Source organism: Monodon monoceros, unplaced genomic scaffold (assembly GCF_005190385.1).
Source record: "Monodon monoceros isolate NGI ecotype Baffin Bay Population unplaced genomic scaffold, NGI_Narwhal_1 Super_Scaffold_20, whole genome shotgun sequence".
Classification (NCBI taxonomy): Eukaryota; Metazoa; Chordata; class Mammalia; order Artiodactyla; family Monodontidae; genus Monodon; species Monodon monoceros.
In genome coordinates, this window is record NW_021703777.1 from 20,039,793 (window position 1) to 20,060,260 (window position 20,468).

The 20,468-nt window shown below is 38.9% G+C and overlaps 1 long non-coding RNA gene across 1 annotated transcript; it reads right to left on the minus strand.

Moving 5' to 3' along the window:
• Positions 1 to 703: 703 nt before the first annotated feature.
• On the minus strand, positions 704 to 20,377 carry LOC114903194. The gene is made up of 3 exons (XR_003795650.1): positions 20,224 to 20,377; positions 19,045 to 19,165; positions 704 to 1,473 (listed from the first exon to the last, which is right to left on the minus strand). It is a non-coding gene; the product is annotated as an uncharacterized LOC114903194 (long non-coding RNA).
• Positions 20,378 to 20,468: the final 91 nt, after the last annotated feature.

The following is a 20,468-nucleotide window of genomic DNA, read 5'->3' on the forward strand; positions in this document are numbered from 1 at the left end:
GTGAGCCATGGCCACTGAGCCTGCCCGTCTGGAGCCTGTGCTCCACAACGGGAGAGGCCACAACAGTGAGAGGCGTGCGTAACGCAAAAAAAAAAAAAAAAAAAAAAAAAAGGAAACATCTCTGATGTTTATCAACAGTAAAATGGATAAATAAATGTGGTATATTTATAAAGTAGAATACTGTATAGCAATGAAAATGAATGAACAACTGCTCCAGGTAACAACATGGATGAATCTCCCAATGTTAAATAAAAGAAGCCAGACACTAAAGAATACATTATTCAATTTATATAAAGGTTAACCACTGTCATGTATTCAATTTATATAAAGGTTAACCACTGTCAAACCTCATCTTTGGTGTTAGAATTCAGGATGATGATTACCTTTGGGAAGGAAGAAGAGTAACGACTAAGAAGGGACATAGTTATTGATGTGGGTGGTGATTACATAGTTATCTTCACTTTGTGGCAAGTCATGCTGAACAATATTTGTGCATTTTTCTATATGTTATGCATCCTTTTAAAAAAATTCATATAACTGCCATCTTGTGTATAATGTATAATTTCTCTGGATGCTTTTAAGTTGTTTTTCTGAATTAGTTTTATCAGTTTGACTGTAACATGCATAGGTGTGACTTTCACTGCAATTTTTCTGCTTGTGATTTACTGAGCTTTGTGGATTTGTAGTTTTATGCTTTTCACCAAGTTTGGAAAACATGCCACCAGTTGTTTTTTTTTTTTTTTTTTTTTTTACAAAATTAGTCATACTGAAAATAGAGGGACTACTCTCATCTCCACTCTGCATACATTTTGGGAAAGGTGGCACCATATACTGATGACTGATTTTAAGCATATACTTCATTCTTTAGGTCAGCATCCCCAATTTGCAGGTTACTGTATCCCAGCTGGCCTCATAAATGGAACCAGCTTTCCAATTCGTTCTCTCCAAGTTCTTGTCTAGCCTGTCAACTCATAAGCTGCTGACAACAAACCAGTGTACACCCTTACCTCAGGCCATGTCTCCTAAAATTCTTCCCTATGGAAGGATTTCCCTTTACTATTCTGGGTCAGGGCCACTAATGAGTGGTGGTGGTGTGTAGTGACCACTCACATCCAGCTATTGGCAGCTCACTGCAGATTCTTCCATGAACAAACAGGACCCATGCTTTTTTCTCTTCCATTAATTGGTCAGAAAGAACTCCTCATGAAGCCAATTTATATGGGTTTGGGGGGAAGTGCTGAAGGAACAGAGTCAGGGACTATAGGAGTCTGAGTCACCTGCTCATTTAGTTTAATTGTAGCCGTGTCCCAGTCTCATAGGGAGTAGACTGCTTCTGTGCTCATCCAGTTGTATGGTTCGGTGAATCAGATAACACCAGTTTGTGATGGGTGGTTTTATTATTCACATGGTCACTTGATGTCCCATGATCAGGTGTTCTGTCTCTACCAGGTAGCAGGAGCAAATCAGGAGGTGCTTTTCAAAGAAACAAAACAAAATGTTGTTGGCTGAGGCAGATACATCCTTACTCCAAAACCAAAGGGTCTATGTTGTAATTCCCCTATTGGAACTTACCCAAGGCTTCATTTAACATCTCTAACACATGAACTTCCAATACCATTGGATCTGCCCAATCATAAGGCCCAACTGGCAAGACAGTTTGCTCTGGGCCCCACTCAAAACATGTAGTCTTATAGTTATCTGAAAACAGATAAGAGCAGGTCACCCTAATATACTTTATTTTGTTGCCTCCAGAACCCCAAAAGGCCTGCTACACATTTTTTCCTTCTTCTTTGTTATAATGGTAGAAAACACAACTACCTGCCATTTATTTGAATGGATATCCTAACATGTCTTAGGCCACCGCACCCCTAGAAACTCGGTGCAGGTCCTGGAAGTTTTGCAGGGTTTATCTTGCATCTTCTGGCAGGCATATGTCTTATCAAATCATGCAGAATGCTTGCTACTGCCTGCTCACTAGGTTCATTTAACATAATTTCATTGCTGTAATAGACCAGTGTGATAGTCTATGGTACAATGATATGGTCAAGGTCCCTCCATACCATAGAGACAACAGGAAAGCTGACACAGCCTGAGACAAGACAGGGTGTACTGTTGTCCCTGCCAGTTAAACGCAATCTGCTTGTGGCTTTCTTTCCTGACTGGAATCGGGTGGGGGCGGGGCAGAGCGCGTTTCCAGATCCGTACCTGTGTACCAGGTCGCAGTCTGTACTAACTTCCTCCAGTGCAGGTACCACACCTGGACAGCTGCAGTTGGCACCCCACCTGATTAAGCTTTGCAACAATCCACTGTCATTTCTCACTACCCATCTGGTTACCACACAGGGAATTTAAATGGGAATCTGGTACGAATCACCATGCCCGCATGGGGGCACTAACTTCTGTACTGCTTTTCTTTTACTGTCTTGGGAGGGAGTGGTAACAAGCAGTTCTGAACTTCTATGTAGTCCTTCCTACCATAATGCTCAATCTATTGGTCAGAAAACCAAAATGAAGATTGCTTCAATTATTAAAATATATTTATTCTTACTACACATCTGGGGCTGGAGAAATAACCAGTGTGGGTCTCTCTGGGCTCACTGTTAGCTAGACTCTGGCCAGGACTCCATCTGTCACTTGACTTTCTTAGGCCCCCTATTTAACCAATAAATAGCCACCGGAGAAGGATTAGGGCAGTGACTCCCTAACTTGCTCACTGGAATTACCTGGGGAGCTTTAAAAATACAAGTGCCTGGGTCTCACCCACAGAACTTATATGAGTTAATTGGCTTGGGGTGTGCCCCTGGCTTTAGAATTCTAAGGTGTTCTTACGTGCAGACAAGTTTGGAAACCACTGGGTTAGGGGAAGATTCATGGTTATACCACTGTGGCTGCATTGCAGGTTCCTCCTCTAAAGGACCAAATCTATCCCGATCATCAGGAAGTACCAATTTAACTGTAATAACACAAGTTAGTCTACATCTCAGAATTTTTCCACCTAAATATGTCAAGCAGCACCTTAATAGGTTAATCTATTTTATTTCCAGGGACCTCAAGATCATTTAGTATCCATTACTACTTTTCCCTGTGGGTCAAAACACTCTTGTTCACATTTTCGTTTTTGGCTTATTATGGTAATTGTGCCCACCTTGTCTCTGACGGTTGTATGCTATCATATGATCTCTACCACTTTAGGCTTCTTTATTCCCAATGAGATCAGGAAACTCAATTCTACCACAGCTTTCATCACCATCATTTTTGCAAACAAAGGAGAGCCACTTCAGAGCTCTTTGGGAATGCTGGTGCTCCCATCACCAATGCTTTTTTTTTTTTTTTTCTCGTACGCGGGCCTCTCACTGTCTTGGCCTCTCCCGTTGCGGAGCACAGGCTCCGGACGCGCAGGCTCAGCGGCCATGGCTCACGGGCCCAGCCGCTCCGCGGCATGTGGGATCCTCCCGGACCGGGGCACGAACCCGCGTCCCCTGCATCGGCTGGCGGACTCTCAACCACTGCGCCACCAGGGAAGCCCCACCAATGCATTTTTTAATGACTTGGTGAAAGTTGAGGATGGCTAAGGAGCCATTGTACTCCTTCCTCTATGGTATGCCAGGGGATTTCTGATATTCTGAAATTATTTCAAATTTTATTTGTAGGCCGTTTATTTTTATTTTGGGAGCCATTTATTATTTGTAGGCAGTTACTGAGTCCAAGGCTCATCCTAGCAAACTATTAATGCCAACATATTAAATCTTAATTCTCAGGTAAGTTTGCCTTGATTAAACCTTATGTCTACTTTCCCTCGGTGTAACACCCTTAGAACCCACTTCTATATATACTCCCCAGGTTCTTGCTGGTCAAAACGACAAGGTCTTAAACTCCTCTGTAGGTAGTCTCTTGCCAGAGCAGGATGCATACTTCCCTGATGGGGAGGCTATGTTGGGATGGAACTGGGAGGTGGTGAGGGTAAATTCTGAGGACAATAGGAATCAACTTATAAGAGAGCTGCCCCAAATGTAGTCACTGAAAGCCTCTATGCAGAGGAGGCTGGTTTCCTCTGAGAGCAAAGGAAGTTCAGGGGAATATGAAGGTTCAGAGTTCTCAGCTTCATTCTTGTCTGCCCAACTATCCCCATTCTGTGTCTCAGGGCCCACTCCTTTCCCATCAATGCTAACCTTAGTGTAAGAAAACTGGAAGAACTGAGCATTTAATTAGTACTACGAATCTACCTTATCTGCTCACTGATTACAGAAGATGAAGGACTCCTTCAAAGCTACAGTGGAGGAGCTCTGATCCCCTACAAGCATTCTTAACTATATATTAATAGTTTTCATATTTTTCTTTTTCCTATGTACAATGTGTTTAGGACCATAAGAGAAGCCTGGTGGGTTCAGAATCTTTATAATTACTATGATTACCACGGTGATACTTTCTCTCCCCTCCCCTCCATCTTCACTCCATCCCATGCTATTAATGGTCATCACAACAGTACTGTAAGCCATGGATTATAATCTGTGGTCCCTGTACCTATAGCAATGAGGTTATCCTTGTGATTGATTTTACATATGTGTGTGTATGTGTGCATATAAGCCAATCCCAGAAGCCCATTGTGAGGATCCATTTCCTGTGATAACTCCTGGTACCAATTAATCTATCAATTAGGGTTATAAAAAGAAATAGAAAGCACACTCAAAATAAGAAAGGAAAAGATTGGTAAAATATATTAAACTTAAGAACTTTTTTCCAAAAGATGCTATTAAGGAAATGAAAAGACAAACCATGTTATGGGAAAGGATATTTGGTGCACATATATTTGACCAAGAACTCATATCCAGAGTACATAAAGAAGTCCTAAAGTTCAATAAGGAAAAGAATGACAACCCAACAGAAATATGGATAAGTGACTTGAACAAGCACTTAAAAAAAAAGAGGATCCCCAAATGGCAAATAATGTAAGATGGTGTTCAAGCTCAATAGACATCAGGTAAATGCAAATTAATGCCAAATGAGATACCACTACACACCTATCAGAATGGCTTAAAAAAAAAACAAAACTGACAATACTCAGTGTTGCCTAGGGTGTGGAGAACATGAAACTTTCATATACTGCTGGTGAGGATATAAAAAACATAAACTTTGGAAAACTGTCATTCTTTACAGTTTGAATCTACCTCAATGACCAAGGAATTTTAACCCTATGTACTCTCTCAATAGAAATGTCTGCCCACGTACACCAAGTGACATATGAAAGAATGCTTGTGGTACCATTATTTTTAGTAGCCCCAAAGTAGAAAAAACCCAAATAGCTACAACAGAATGGATATATTTATTTTATCCACATAATGGAATATAGCAATGAATACGAACAAACTACTTCTACAAACAACAGATGAATCTTACAAATATAATGGTGAAATGCATATTTAATCTCTTTCATGTATGATTCAAAACCAGGCAAAACTAATCTATGGTTAGAAATTAGAATGAGTGGTTACATTTGGGGAGGACGGGCAGGATTGTTACTGGGGGGTCACATAAGAGGTTTCCATGTAACTGGTGATATTCTATTTCCTGGGTGATGGATAGAGGGATATTTTTACTTTATGATAGATACTTCATTTGTTTATGCAGTATGCTGTATTTCAGTTTTTTAAAAGGATGGTCCTAATAAGATTAGGAACTACTGGTTATGCCTACTTGCCCTTCTCCATCAATTCAAACACTTCTTCCTTCAACGCCCAGTTCAGATTCCACAACTTACTTGAAGCCCAACAACTTCAGCTAGAAAGGACTTATCTTTCTGCTTGGTTTTCATTACATTTCCTGGGAGACAGTATAATACAGTAGAAGTGGTACAGGCTAAGGGGCTTGGGCTTTAATCTGTAAGGCAATAATAAGCAAGAGAGTGATGTGGTCATATTTGTATCTGCTCACCATGAATTAAACTCATTATAACAGTACTTATTTACATTTCTTTGAATATGCAAACAAAAATTTACATACACATATAAGTGTAAAAATGTCATGTTAGACTGTTACAATATTTGCTCCCAATGAATCATGCCTCCTTTGTTTATGCCTTTTTGCAATGTGCCTTTGCCACCTTAACTAACAAAAGGTAGTTTATTTCCCCATTTCTTGAATCTAGGCTAGCTTTGGGACTTGTTTTGACCACAGAATGCAGTAGCTGTGACTCTGTGTAACTTCTTTGGATGAGGCTTAGAAAGGCTTTACAGTTCCTTTTTCACCTTTTGGAACACTGCCCTGGGCCACTATGCTGTGAATAAGTCTGGGATGAAAGACCATGTGAAGGGAGCCATGTGAATGAGCCCAGAGAAAACCAACAGAAAAACTTTCTAGCCAAAACACAGCATGGTGAGAAATAATAAATCATTATTGTCTTAAGCCATTAAATTTTGTGGTTGATTTGTAATGCAGGAATAGATAATCTAGTCTATTATGGCAGAGACTGCTATTGTCTCTCAGTGTCCCTTCTTCTCCCTCATCCTTTAGTATTAGAACCCCCAAGTTTTGGCTTGTTACATTGCTACACAGGCAAGGACTATATTTCCTAGCTTCCCTTGGAGGTCTGGCCATGTGACTACATTTTGGCCCATGGGCTATAAGTGGAAATGATGGCTGCAAATTCTGTGACATGCCCTTAAAAAGAAGAGGTATACTGTTTTTCCATTTCCCATTCCCAGATACATCTTGGCAGGAGCTGGAACAACCACCTTAGGCCATGAAATAGAAGCCGCATATTGAGTATAGCTGATTAACAAGCCTGGATCCCTAACACCTGAGGCTGCTGTATCAATCTTGAACTGATTATTTCTGGACTATTATGGAACAGAAAAAAAAAACCTTCCATCTTATTTAAGTCATTATTATTTTGGCCTTAAAGCAACCAAACCTATATCCCAAGTAATATGTATTTTCCATTATTTCCCCCATATAGTTATATACAAATACTCATGTGTGTATATATACATCTACAAATATAAATATTTTGAGTGTAAACAGGCACAAACACAAATATGCAAACCATTTATGTGTGACAATTATGTTTTATAGACTGGGATCATATTATACACACTTTTCTTCATCTTGTTTTTTTCTCATTTAAGCAGTAGTGTTGGATTGGCCAAAAAGCTCCTTCAGCTTTTAAGTAAAAATAAAAGACACATTTTTCATTTTTACCAAGAACTTTATTGAACAACGTATTCACCGTTTTGTTCCACTAACTTCTGCCATTTTTCAGGCAACTTCATAATTCCATCTTCCCAAAACTTTTTATGTTTTTGAGCAAAGAACTGTTCCATAGGCCTTTTACAGTCTTCCAGGGAATTGAAATTTTTTCCATTAAGAGAATTTTGTAAAGACCGAAATAAATGGAAATCCGAAGGTGCAATGTCTGGTGAATATGGCGGATGAATCGGAACTTCCCAGCCAAGCTGTAACAGTTTTTGCCTGGTCATCAAAGAAACATGCGGTCTTGCTGATGGAAGGTTATGCGTTTTCTGTTGACTAATTCTGGACGCTTTTCGTCAAGTGCTGCTTTCAGTTGGTCTAACTGGAGGCTGTACTTGTTGGAATTAACCGTTTGGTTTTCCAGAAGGAGCTCATAATAGAAGACTACCTTTCAATCCCACCATATACACACATCACCTTCTCTGGATGAAGACCCGCCTTTGGTGTGGTTCATTTCACTTGCCCCACGATCTCTTCCATTCCACATTATTGTACAGTATCCACTTTCCATCACCCATCACAATTTGTTTTAAAAACGGAACATTTTCGTAAAGTTTCAGTGGAGAATCACATGCGGAAATACGGTCAAGAAGGTTTTTTTCACTTAACTTATGTGGAACCCAAACATCAAAGCGATTAACATAACCAAGCTGGTGCAAATGATTTTCAACGCTTGATTTGGATATTTTGAGTATGTCGGCTATTTCCCTCTAGCAATATCGTTGACTGTTCTCAATTAATGTCTAGATTTGATTGCTATCAACTTCAACTGATGTACCCAACCATGGAGCATCATCCAGTGAGAAATCTCCAGCACAAAAGTTCGCAAACCACTTTTGACATGTTCGATCAGTCCCAGCACCTTCTCCATACACTGCACAAATCTTTTTTTGCGTTTCAGTTGCGTTTTTACCTTTCTTGAAATAATAAAGCATAATATGCTGAAAATGTTGTTTTCTTCCACCTTCAATATTAAAATGGCTACATAAAAATTCATCAATTTTGGGACTTGCCTGGTGGCACAGTGGTTAAGACTCTGCACTCCCAATGCAGGGGACTGGAGTTCGATCCCTGGTCAGGGAACCAGATCCCACATGCATGCCGCAACTAAGAGTTCACATGCCACAACTAAGGAGCCCACCTGCCGCAACTAAGGACCTGGTGAGCTGCAACTAAGAAGGCTGCCTGCTGCAACTAAGGAGCCCATGTGCTGCAACTAAGGAGCCCACCACAACTAAGATCCAGTGCAACCAAATAAATATTTTTTAAAAATTCACCAACTTTGGTAAGTTTGTTTAAATGCACACTGATATGACAGCTGTCGCATACAATCTAACAAAATTGTTTTGAATGAAGTTAAAGACAACTAAGCGCTATTAGAGCTGTCTTACAGAAAAAATCGAATCAACTTTTTGGCTAACCCAATATCTTGTGGAAATCACAATTCAACTCATACTGCTTTAATTTATTACTTTCCATAAGATACAAAAACTGTAATTAATTCAACCATTTTCCTATTAATGAGCTTTCGTTTTGTTACTTGTTTTTTGATACTATGGATGATACTACAGTGAATATTCTCACAGATAGACCCTTACGTAGTATTTTATACCTATAGGACAGATTCGCAAGAATGATGTAGCTAGGACAAAAGATATTTGTAGTTTAAAACATTTTAACACAGGTTGCCAGACTGTTTTGCAAATAGGTTGAAAAAGTTCACATTTATACCAGCAATGTATAGTACCCTTTTAGTTGGATCCCTACTGGCAACAGGTGCTATTGGTCATTTAACATTTTGCCCATTCTGAAAAGATGTCTCACTTCACTTGTAACAGGAGAAATGCGTAATACTACACTAAGATTAAACATTTTCACTTATCAGTCCCAAATCCAAAAGTTTGATAACATACTCTAATGACAATGCTGTGGGGTCACTCTTCCATGTTGTTTATATAACACAGGGAAATCTGGCAATATCTATCAAAATCCCACACACATTACATACCCTTTGATCCAGCAATCTTATTTCTGTGAAATCTTGAACATGTGAGACAAAATTATAAACACTCTTATTCATTACTACACTGTTTTCAAAAGCAAAAGACTGAAATCAATGCAAATATCCATCATAAGGGCTGGTAAAATAAATTCTGGTATTCTTGTAGTGAAATACAATGCAGCTGTTAAAGGATAAGAACTCTCATTATGGAGCTACTTACATAACTCTGAGTTGTGGAACACAGTGCATTATTATAACCTTTGCTTTTTTTTTTTTTTAAGGAGAATAAAATAAACTCATATTTGTATAAAAAAGCTCTGGGAAATACTTGAGAAACTAATCAAAGTGGTTGTGAGACGAGTGGTGTTGGCATGGGAAATGGGTGGATGGCAGATATGTGGAGGAAACTTCAACTCAAAACATAAATACCTATCCACCTATCTAGATACACAAACACACATTACATTTGAATGAATTGCTCCTCAAAAGGAAAAGAAAAAGAAAAATAGTTCCAGTAGAGTGAATTCCCCAGTTTCCTTTATGTGATTTTTGTCAAGTCAATTTAACTATCTGATCCTCTTTCTTCAACTGTAAAACAGGGATAAGATCTGCTTCACAATGCTTTGGTGAGCACTAGATTAGCTCTGTCACTTAATAAACTGACACTTAATAAATGTTAGTTGAATAAAAAAAAAAAAAAAAGGTTTGCCAATCTGTTACATAGGCCTAATTGGCATCTCATTATTTTAGTTTGCAGTTTCCTGATTTCTTCTGTTTTTTTTTTTTTTTTTTTGGCGGTACGCGGGCCTCTCACTGTTGTGGCCTCTCCCATTGTGGAGCACAGGCTCCGGACGCGCAGGCCCAGCAGCCATGGCTCACAGGCCCAACCGCTCCGCGGCACGTGGGATCCTCCCGGACCGGGGCACAAACCCGCATCCCCCACATCAGCAGGCGGACTCTCAACCACTGCACCACCAGGGAAGCCCATGATTTCTTCTGATTTTGAGCATCTTTTCACATTTGGGTTTACCATTTGCTGAGTTCGTATTCTTTGCCCACCCATTTTTCTGTAGAATTGCTTGCTCCCTTTTTTTCTTAATATTTTTTTTTTTTTGGAATTTACAAAGTGCTCCCATACTGTGTATATCTTTTCTTTTCTTTTCTTTTTTTTTTTGGCTGCGTTGGGTCTTTGTTGCTGCACACGGGCTTTCTCTAGTTGTGGCGAGAGGAGGCTACTCTTCGTTGTGTGTGGGCTTCTCATGCAGTGGCTTATCTTGTTGCGGAGCACGGGCTTCAGTAGTTGCAGCATACGGGCTCAGTAGTTGCAGCATGTGGGCCCTAGAGCATGCCGGCTCCGTAGTTGTGGCTCGCGGGCTCTAGAGCACAGGCACAGTAGTTGTGGCACATGGGCTTAGTTGCTCCGCAGCACGTGGGATTTTCCTGGACCAGGGGTCAAACCTGTGTGCCCTGCATTGGCAGGCGGATTCTTAACCTCTGAGCCACCAGGGAAGCTTGTTCCCTTGATGTGAATTTCTAAGAGCTCTTTTAATATTATAGATGTTAAACTTCACTGTACATATTTTTCTAAATGTATTATATACCTATTAACTTTAACTATGTTTATATTTTTGCATACAAGCTATTTCTTACACTGACAAATGTCTCTCTTTTTTAGAAGAATGTGTATTCTGCTGTTGTTGGGTTAAGTATTCTATAAATGTCAATTAGATCCAGTTGACTGATGGTACTACAGAGTTCAACTATATCCTCACAGATTTTCTGCCTGCTAGATCTATTGATTACTGAAAGAGGGGTGATGAAGTCTCCAGCTATAATAGTGGATTCGTTTATTTCTCCTTGAAGTTCTGTCAGTTTTTGCCTTAGCTGTCTTAAGGCTCTGTTGTTAGACATACACACATTAAAGGTTGCTGCATCTTTTTGGAGCATTGACCTCTTTATCATTATGTAATGACCTTTCCTATCACTGATAATTTTCCTTGTTCTGAAGTCCGTTTTGTCTGCATATAGCAACTACACTTTCCTTTGATGAGCATTAGCACAGTAGATCTTTCTCCATGCTTTTACTTTTAACCTATCTGTGTCTTTATATTTAAAGTGGGTTTCTTATGTACGGTTCCTGAGAAAATAGAGATCTAGTAAGGGATGCTGGCTTCCTCCCTCCAAATTAACCCTGGGTAGGTACAGAAAGGAAGTAAGGGCTTGAGGAATAAAATCAAAAACTGTGAAGAAACCCTAGTTAGGGTCAGAAGTTTTTAAGTATTGTTCCTGCCACCCCCCCACTGATCATCCCACTTTGGGACAATCAGTTCCAGACAACTGATTACTACGCAAATGATCAGCAACAGACCAGGCTTCCCAGCGTAGAACAGCGTCTGTTAAAGTGAGCTGCTGATGAAAAAGCGTGTGGGTGGACCAGATATTCTAGAGCAGTGGACAGTCACTCCACCATTGCTTCCCCAAACCTCCAGGGTTTTGGTGGATTACAACAGCCTTCTGCTGTTGAATTACGAATTTCAAGGCAAATCTTTACTAAAGGAGTTGTCCAGTGAAACAGGAACCAACAGAGATAGAGCACTATACTCTTCTGTGGTGCCTGGAGCCTTCCGCTCTCTATTCCTTCAACTTGTGGGAAGGGGTAAAACTAGGGTCTACCCTTTTGCTCATCCTCCACATCCATTATGAGAGACAGCAGTAGAGAACATGAGCTTGTGAACCAAAATATCTAGGCACCTGAGGAGTATGATCACCATGTGACACAACAAATTAAACAACATATACCAACTGAAGCAGAATTATAGGAACAGATATTTAATTTTAAAAAACAATTCAAATTTAATAGTTTAAAAACAATCCAATTATTCATTCAAAAGATTTTTATTGTGCACCTATGAACTGTCAGGCACTGAGGATTCACCAGTGAACAAGACAGACAAAAATCTTTGTGTACTTTCTAGTGGTGCAAAATGGCCTGGGGCACAGAGACAAAAACATACAAACACCTAAATATCTAACTAACTAACCATTAAACCATTTTAGAAGGTAATAATTGCTTATAAAAATAAAGCAGGTAAAGCAGATTGGAACTGCTTAAAAGGGTGAATAAAAATTGTGACCCTAATTTTAAAACGAAACTGAGCCTAAGACAGGAGTCAAGAAGATGCTGAGCAGGAGGTTACTAATGTGTGAAGAAGAAACAAGAAATCATAAAACGGTCATAAGAGAATATTAGGTATAAAAATATGAGTTTATGGGCTTCCCTGGTGGTGCAGTGGTTGAGAGTCCGCCTGCCGATGCAGGGGACACAGGTTCGTGCCCCGGTCCGGGAAGATCCCACATGCCGCAGAGCGGCTGGGCCCGTGAGCCATGGCCGCTGAGCCTGCGTGTCCGGAGCCTGTGCTCCGCAACGGGAGAGGCCACAACAGTGAGAGGCCCGCGTACCGCAAAAAATAAATAAATAAATAATTTAAAATTATAAAATAATATTGTACATGGTAAGAAATTTAAATAAAAGTAGAAAGTTAAAGACCTCATTAACTCTTCCTTTCCATAGAAGTGATCATTTTTCTGTGTCTCCTTCCAGAAATGTCCCATGCATAATCAAATGTGTGAATGTGTATAGTTTTAAAAATCTATAAATAGGATTTTTTACAAATTTTCTGCAACTTGCTTTTTTTCACATATATGGATCTACTTTAGAGATACAGGTTTTAAAGGACAGTAAAAATCTCATTTAAAAGGCAAAATTATAGTGATAATAAAAAGATCAGTGGTTGCCAGGGGTGTGGGATGGGAGGGGCAGGGATGAATAGGTGGAACGCAGGGCATTTTTAGGGCAATGAAACTATTCTGTTATGACACAACGTTAGATACGTGAAACTATGCATTTGTCAAAACCTACAGAACTGTATGACACAAAGAGTGAACCCTAAAATGTAAACTATGGACTTTAATAGTAATGAATCAATATTGGTTTATCAACTGTAACAAATGTGCCACACTAATGCGAGACGTAAATAATAGGAGAAACTGGGTGTGTACGTGAAGTGTCATATGGAAATTCTCTGTATTTTCTGCCCAATTTTTCTACAAACCTAGAACTGCTCTAAAAAATAAAGTCTACTAAAAAAAAAACCCAAAAAACCTTCACTTAGGAAAACTATTTTTAAAGCTTTGCATAGAGTATTTTAGAGTTGGAGGCTCAAAGTCAAATATTGGGCAGGTTGTTGCTACGGTCCAGGCATAAAATGATTAGTGCTAGGCTTCCCTGGTGGCGCAGTGGTTAAGAATCCGCCTGCCAATGCAGGGGACACGGGTTCAAGCCCTGGTCTGGGAATATCCCACATGCCGCGGAGCAACTAAGCCCGTGCGCCACAACTACTGAGCCCGTGAGCCACAACTACTGAAGCCCACGCACCTAGAGCCTGTGCTCCACAACAAGAGAAGCCACCGCAATGAGAAGCCCGCACACCGCAACTAAGAGAAGCCCCCACTTGCCGCAACTAGAGAAAGCCTGTGCGCAGCAACAAAGACCCAATGCAATCAAAAATAAAAAATTGTAAATAAAATAAATTTAAAAAAATGATTAGTGCTAAGGCAGCAAATGAAATTAGTTTGAACTATTAGATTTGCTAATACCTAAGAAAATTGGACCTCAGAAAATCTTAAGTAGAATTTAAAGTTTCTGATTTAAAGAAGTAGTATGTCAAAAATAGTATGTTAACCAGGAGTAGGAAAAAAAAATATGCTTAAGAATTAAGTGGACAAAAGAGAGATGTGGCTGAAAAGATGCGAATAGCCATAAATGACATGTTAAACACATTTTTTAAGTTAACATGACATGGAGGAACCAGGAAATTATCCATCTAATATACTTGGTGTGGCTTATGTACTTAAACTGTTTACTTCCAGATTTTTACAACCTACATATTTTCTAAACATAACAGTCATTAACAAGATATATTGGGTGCACTCAATCTGAATAGTGTTATTCTATATAAAATGCAGCTATCTTTGAGTTTACAAGCTCAAAGGCAAATATAAATTCAAAAGTTAGATAATATAAAGCAACATATTATTAAACGCACAGTGGTATCACAAAGCGTATCAGATTCCTGTTTTCTTTAGCTCCTAGTTCATCAGCACTTGGAGTAGGCTAGTTCCATAAACTCCTGAGGTAAATAAGATTCTACCTTATTTTTTTAATGATTATATATCAAGATTACAGTAAGCGTGGAATTTCTAAGACAAAAAAGGTGGCTTCCGAAAAAGAAAAAGCAGCTTCGAAGACCTACACAGAATTAAGCTCTTTATTATGTATGTATACATAAATTTTGTATCTATTTACTTTTTGACTATAATCTTTTTCTAGTCAGTGACTACAAAAGTGGCATCTCAGTACACACTCATAGAAATTACAGAATAGAAAGGTTTTTTCCAAGTTCACTCTATTCTACCAAGTGTCTCTAGGAATTTTCTATCAGGCAATTCTATATACTGCTTGTTTTTAGCACCACAAGCATTATGGAAGAAGACTTTTAAATAGTTTTACCATTTGTTATTAATTTAAAGATACCAAACTTGTTTCTCTAGTTTTGCTTTTATTTCCAGTTTGCTGCATTTCCTCTTAACACTGTGGGTAAGGTGGGCAGTTAAAATGTGGTTCCTCAAAAACAAAAGGGAGGTATAATATAAGAACACCAAAATCAAAATCCTCTTTTTAAAAAAGTTTTGTTTATCCCTTTAAAAATGTCTGAACACATAAACTGACAGATTTAATAGAAATCCTTTTTAAAAATTTGCTTAGTTTCTCACATAATAATCATTAATTTAACCCCAAACTTAAATCATTAATTTGAGCCCAGGAGGTTAAGTCTCCACTCAATTTGTTCAAACATATTAGGTGTTCCATTAATTTCATCTTATTGTTTCAATCTATCAATCTCCAATTCCTTTTACCTCTCTCTTACTTTGGGCTTCTTATTTGCTTGATTACATGTCCTACTTCTTCTTGGTTTAATCCACACGTAGGTGGTATCCATCCCCCATTAGTTTCTTGAAAAAGGATGAATGAACTATATTTGAGAGACTTCAGGATTGAAAATAACTTTATTCTAGCCTTATATTTGATTGACAGCGTGACTTATACAGAATTCTAAATTAGAAGTAATTTTCCTTCAGAATTTTGAAGCATTGCTCCATTACCCTTTCGCTTCCAGAGTTGTTATTAAGTCCAACACATTCACCTCTGTATGCACCATATGAAACCTCTATCAACTTTTTTTCTCTCTATCAACTTGTACAATTTACTCTTTGTCTCTCTACTCGTTATCTTCATAGAGTAGGGAAAGGGAAGGTGGGAGATACACAGAAAAAGAGCTCCAGAAATCAGCACGGGTCCTCTTAAGCATTTTATACTTACAGCAATCTTAATTAGGTCCCCAAGAGCCACATGTGATTAGCACTGGCATACTGCACTATCATACAGACTGTGCAGCCCTAGAGCAACCACTGTAAGAAACAAAACGAGGTTCAGCGACAATAAAAGAGGTGTGTTGGGACTTCCCTGGTGGCACAGTGGTTAAGAATCCGCCTGCCAATGCAGGGGATACGGGTTCAAGCCCTGGTCTGGGAAGATCCCACATGCCGCAGAGCAACTAAGCCCGTGCACCACAACTACTGTGCCTGCGCTCTAGAGCCCGCGAACCACAGCTACTGAGTCTGCGTGCCACAACTACTGAAGCCCGCGCTGTGCAACAAGAGAAGCACCGCAATGAGAAGACTGTGCACTGCAACGAAGAGCAGCCTCTGCTCACCGCACCTAGAGAAAGTCCACGCGCAGCAACTAAGACCCAACGCAGCCAAAAAAAAAGAAAGAAAAAAAAAAAATGTGTTGATAGCAATGTAAAAATAATAATTATGACGAAGATAAAAGCTAACACTACTGTGCATGTCTATGTGCCAGGTACTGTTTTAGTTGCTTCATATATGTTAATCACTGAATTAGTATATACAATACAACCTTAAGAAGTTGGTATTGTCTTCATTCTTATAGGTTATATATTTTACCCTGGCACAGCCAGAATTCTAGTCTAAACAGAGTCTAGCTCCAGAATCTTGTGGTCTTAACTATTATGCTATATTGCCTTCCAGCAGCAGATGGTAGTCATTTTTTGTTGTTTATTATACTACTTTTAAATATCTTTTCTTGACAAAATAAAGTTGGCAAACCCATGTTGATTTCCTCAATTAAAAAATTTATTGGTTGGTGAAATGTGAAAGCCTGGAAATCACCAGTTTGTAGGGCCAGTAGAGAACAAGAAAATGAAAATCTGAGAGAAGGTAACTGATGGAGCAAGGTCTTGGAGGATGAGTTCTAGAACACAGGGAGGAGTTAAATGTAAAGGACAGGGCAGACACTAAGTACAGGAGGAATTATAGTCACATTTAGAGATGATGGGGAAGAAAGATTCTCTAGTAACTAAAAATCAAGGTCATCTGAGCCCAAAACAAGCCTGATAGTATCAATTAGAAGGCTTAAAAATAATATAGAATGGTGAAGATTTAGAGCAACTTTTGTGAGGAATGGGAAAAAATAAAGCCGGGATTGGACGGACAGACTAGAAAAATAGAGATGGTTTCAACACTAAATATCTTGAAGAAGTCCAGAAATAAGGTTAGTGGGAGTAAAGGAGTGGACGATGTATAAACAAATAAATGAGGTTGTGGTTAGAAGGTAGGATTTCTGAATTTAAGATCTCAAAGCCAGAGGTAATGCTCATTCATTGACAACGATGAAGACGATACTGCTGATAATAACCATTCATTAAGCACACTAAAAAAATTAATTACATATAGTCATAACAACATTACTATCAGCATATTACAGAGAAGAAACTGAGGCCCTAATGAATTTTCAATTAACACTCAAGTTTTTTATAGAACTTAACAAGATGATGCTGAAATTCATATATAGTAGGAAAGGGCCTGTAATTCCCTAGAAAATTTTGAAGAAAATAGGTGAATATTAACTATTGTTAATACCCTACTGGCTATTAACACTTATTATAAAACAGCAGCAATTATGATAGTGTGGTTATGTTATAGAGGTCATACAAATTGACCAATGGAAAATAATAAACAATCCATGGATGTGTGGAAAACTGATTTGAAATCAATGACATTACAAACCATAAAAGAAAAGTTATACTATTCAATAAATGCTGCTAGAACAATTAGTTGTTCATATATAAAATAAATTAGATCTCTACCTCATGCACAAAAATAGGTTGATTAAAAAAAGAATAAAACATGAAGAATAAAAGTTTAAAACTTTTAGCAAAAAGATAAATGAATATCTTTGTGATTTTGAGGTAGGAGAGGATTTCTTAAACCAGACACCCAAAGCACAAAATATAAAGGAAAAGATGAATAAATGTGACTACATTCAAACTAAAATTTCAGTGTAAGAAAAGACACCACAAACAAAGGCCAAAGAAAAGGCACAGACTGGAAGATGAGAGGCAACAATATAACCAACAATGTTATTATTAACCAGAAAACATAAATCAATGAAAAAGATGAGCATAGCAATAGAAAAATGGGCAAAGATGCCCAGAGATGTCCAGGAGGCGTTTGGGATTAGTACTAGAGACATCTGGGCTGGAAACAGAGATTTGGGATACATCAACTTATTGATCATATTTGAATTCACGGACTAGATGAGTTTATAAAAGGAAAGCATGTAAAAAATTAGAGATCTGGGCCTAGCTAGGACATAAAGCAGGCAGAGGATTACCAATCCTCACTCAAGTTCTTAACACTAAATAACTTCTTTAAACTTATCCACATATTATTTTGTCTTGCCTTTTCTGACCATAACTTTGTCTTTTAAAGATGGGGTCTAAACACAAGAAACAAACTCTTATAATAAAACCAGATTTTGTTGGACACTACATCAGAAGGTGGTCAGATAAGCCTGCCACTTCTGTTTAGAACAATATTACCTTCAGCTCCTCTGTTTCATGTATTGCCAAGAAGGCAGGATTGTGGAAATGAAATGCAAATTAAAAATTAAAACAAAACAGGATTTAGAATTTAAAGTAAAGGGAATGTAAGAAAATATTCCCAAAGTGCACAATAAGGATTTTTTTAATTGGTGGGGTTAGGAACTATCTCCTTTTATACATTAGCATAGCTCATTTAATGCATCAGAAATAGGTAATGTATGCCTACACATCTTTAAATTTTAAGACAAAAAAGATGAAAGACAAGAAGAAAAATGTTTCGTCCATACAGACTTCTGCTCATCCCATTTCTTCTACTTAGAAATAGCAAACCAGGTATCCGCTGCTCAAGGGAAGCCAGTCACAAAAAAACAACTACATGCAGTATAATTCCTTTTATATGATATTCAAGAACATGCAAAGCAAGACAGAATAGTGGTGGTGGTGTTGGTGGTGGTAAGAAGACGTGGTTAGCAGGGACATAAAGAAGCTCTATGGGGTGTCTGGTATTCTGTATATGTGGATCTGGGTGTTGGTCACATCAATTTATACATTTGGCACTTGAGCATTTTACTATGTTCTGTCTTTTAACTGAGGTATGTTATTTTTTATTCCTATAAAGAAAAACTTCTTAGAGACCTTAAGAATCTCACTGAACACAGCTTGTTTCACTCTTGTCAAGACAACAAAGCCTCTAATTAAGAAACAAATATTTAGTGGCCTTCTCTCAACTTGTCTTCCCCTAATGGCCCCACTCCCTCAACCCACCCCTACCTCAGCCATCTCCCCAACAGAACAGGCTCAAGGACAAGGACGTCTGAGATGAACATTTTCAGCATCAACAAGCTCCAGGGTCCTTCTTCCACCAAACCAAAAGTAAGCTCCTAAGAGGAAACTGAAAGGAAACTCGAATGTAAACACCAACCTTTAATTATCACTTTGTGAATCATCTTCTACACTATCCTAGCTCATGAACATGAACCTGTATCTAAACATCTTTGTAGAAATTTCCATTGTAATTTTACTTTGACAATTTTGACCAGGGTAAAATGATAGAAAATAGGCTTATCTAGATTTCAATTAACCCTCTTGCTGACGGTTACTTTTTTTAGTGAAGGACAGTAACAAATATTAAATGTAAACAGTCCAGAGAATGCTTTTTAAAAAAAACCTTCCCTTTCTCACTTTAGCATGAAACACCAAGGAAAAAATAAAAGATAAAACCTATATATTACAGCTGGTTGTTACAATGAGTCATACAAAATGCAATATTGGACCTTGCGCAGTTCATTGTTTTATGTTGCTGGTCAAGCGGGGTTCAGAACGGTAATGAGACAGGGTATGAGATACAAATTACTTCGGATATCTTACTTCAGCAAAAACATGAAACAAAGTCATGTCAAGTAAGATGCTTCCAGGGACTAAAGCTATCGCCTTTCCTCTTTTTTTTTTTTTTTTTTTTTGAGCTACCTCCTTTCGCTCTTTTTTTTTTCTAAACAACAATTAAAGTTCTTCACGGATACCTTAGTTTGTAGCAGAAGCCCTGCAACATGAAATAAAGGAAACCCTAAGCCTTTATGTTCTTTTACCACTTTCCCAGTTTTAGGTAACCGAAAAAAGAACAGATCTTTAGAAGGAACTGAAGATTATCTAAGGAAGGACTCTAACGGGTCTCGTCTGAATGGCAAATACCTCAAGGTCTCGGAGCAGGATTATACCAAATGGCCAAGGGGCAGAGCTGTAAGCAGTTCCTAGTTTAGCGAAAGTATTTTAACTTCTTTAAAACAACAACAACAAAAAAACAGACTTGTAAAGGGAAGAGAGCGAAATTAGGCGCCGCGGCGGGTAGAGGAGAAGGGTGCTCTGAAGAGAATTTGCAGTTCTGGGGTCGCGGCTGGGAAGAGGCCGAGACGAGACGGGCCGAGGTAAAAAGAGACGCCAGGAGAAACTCACTTTTGAAAGGCACTTCCCGGTTACAAAGCACTCTCTTGTGCTTTACCTCCTCCGACACAGTATCCTTTCTGCGGGCCTCCAGCGTCTACAGACGTAAAAGGCCCACCGCAAAAGCCCTCTCCAGCATCGAGATTCCGAGGCGGGCCTCGCTACCCGTCAGTCCCCGCGGCCGCCCGCATCCCCTCGGCATCCCCCGGGCGCGCGCACGTCACCCGCCCGCTGCCAATCGGCGCCGGGCAGGTCGC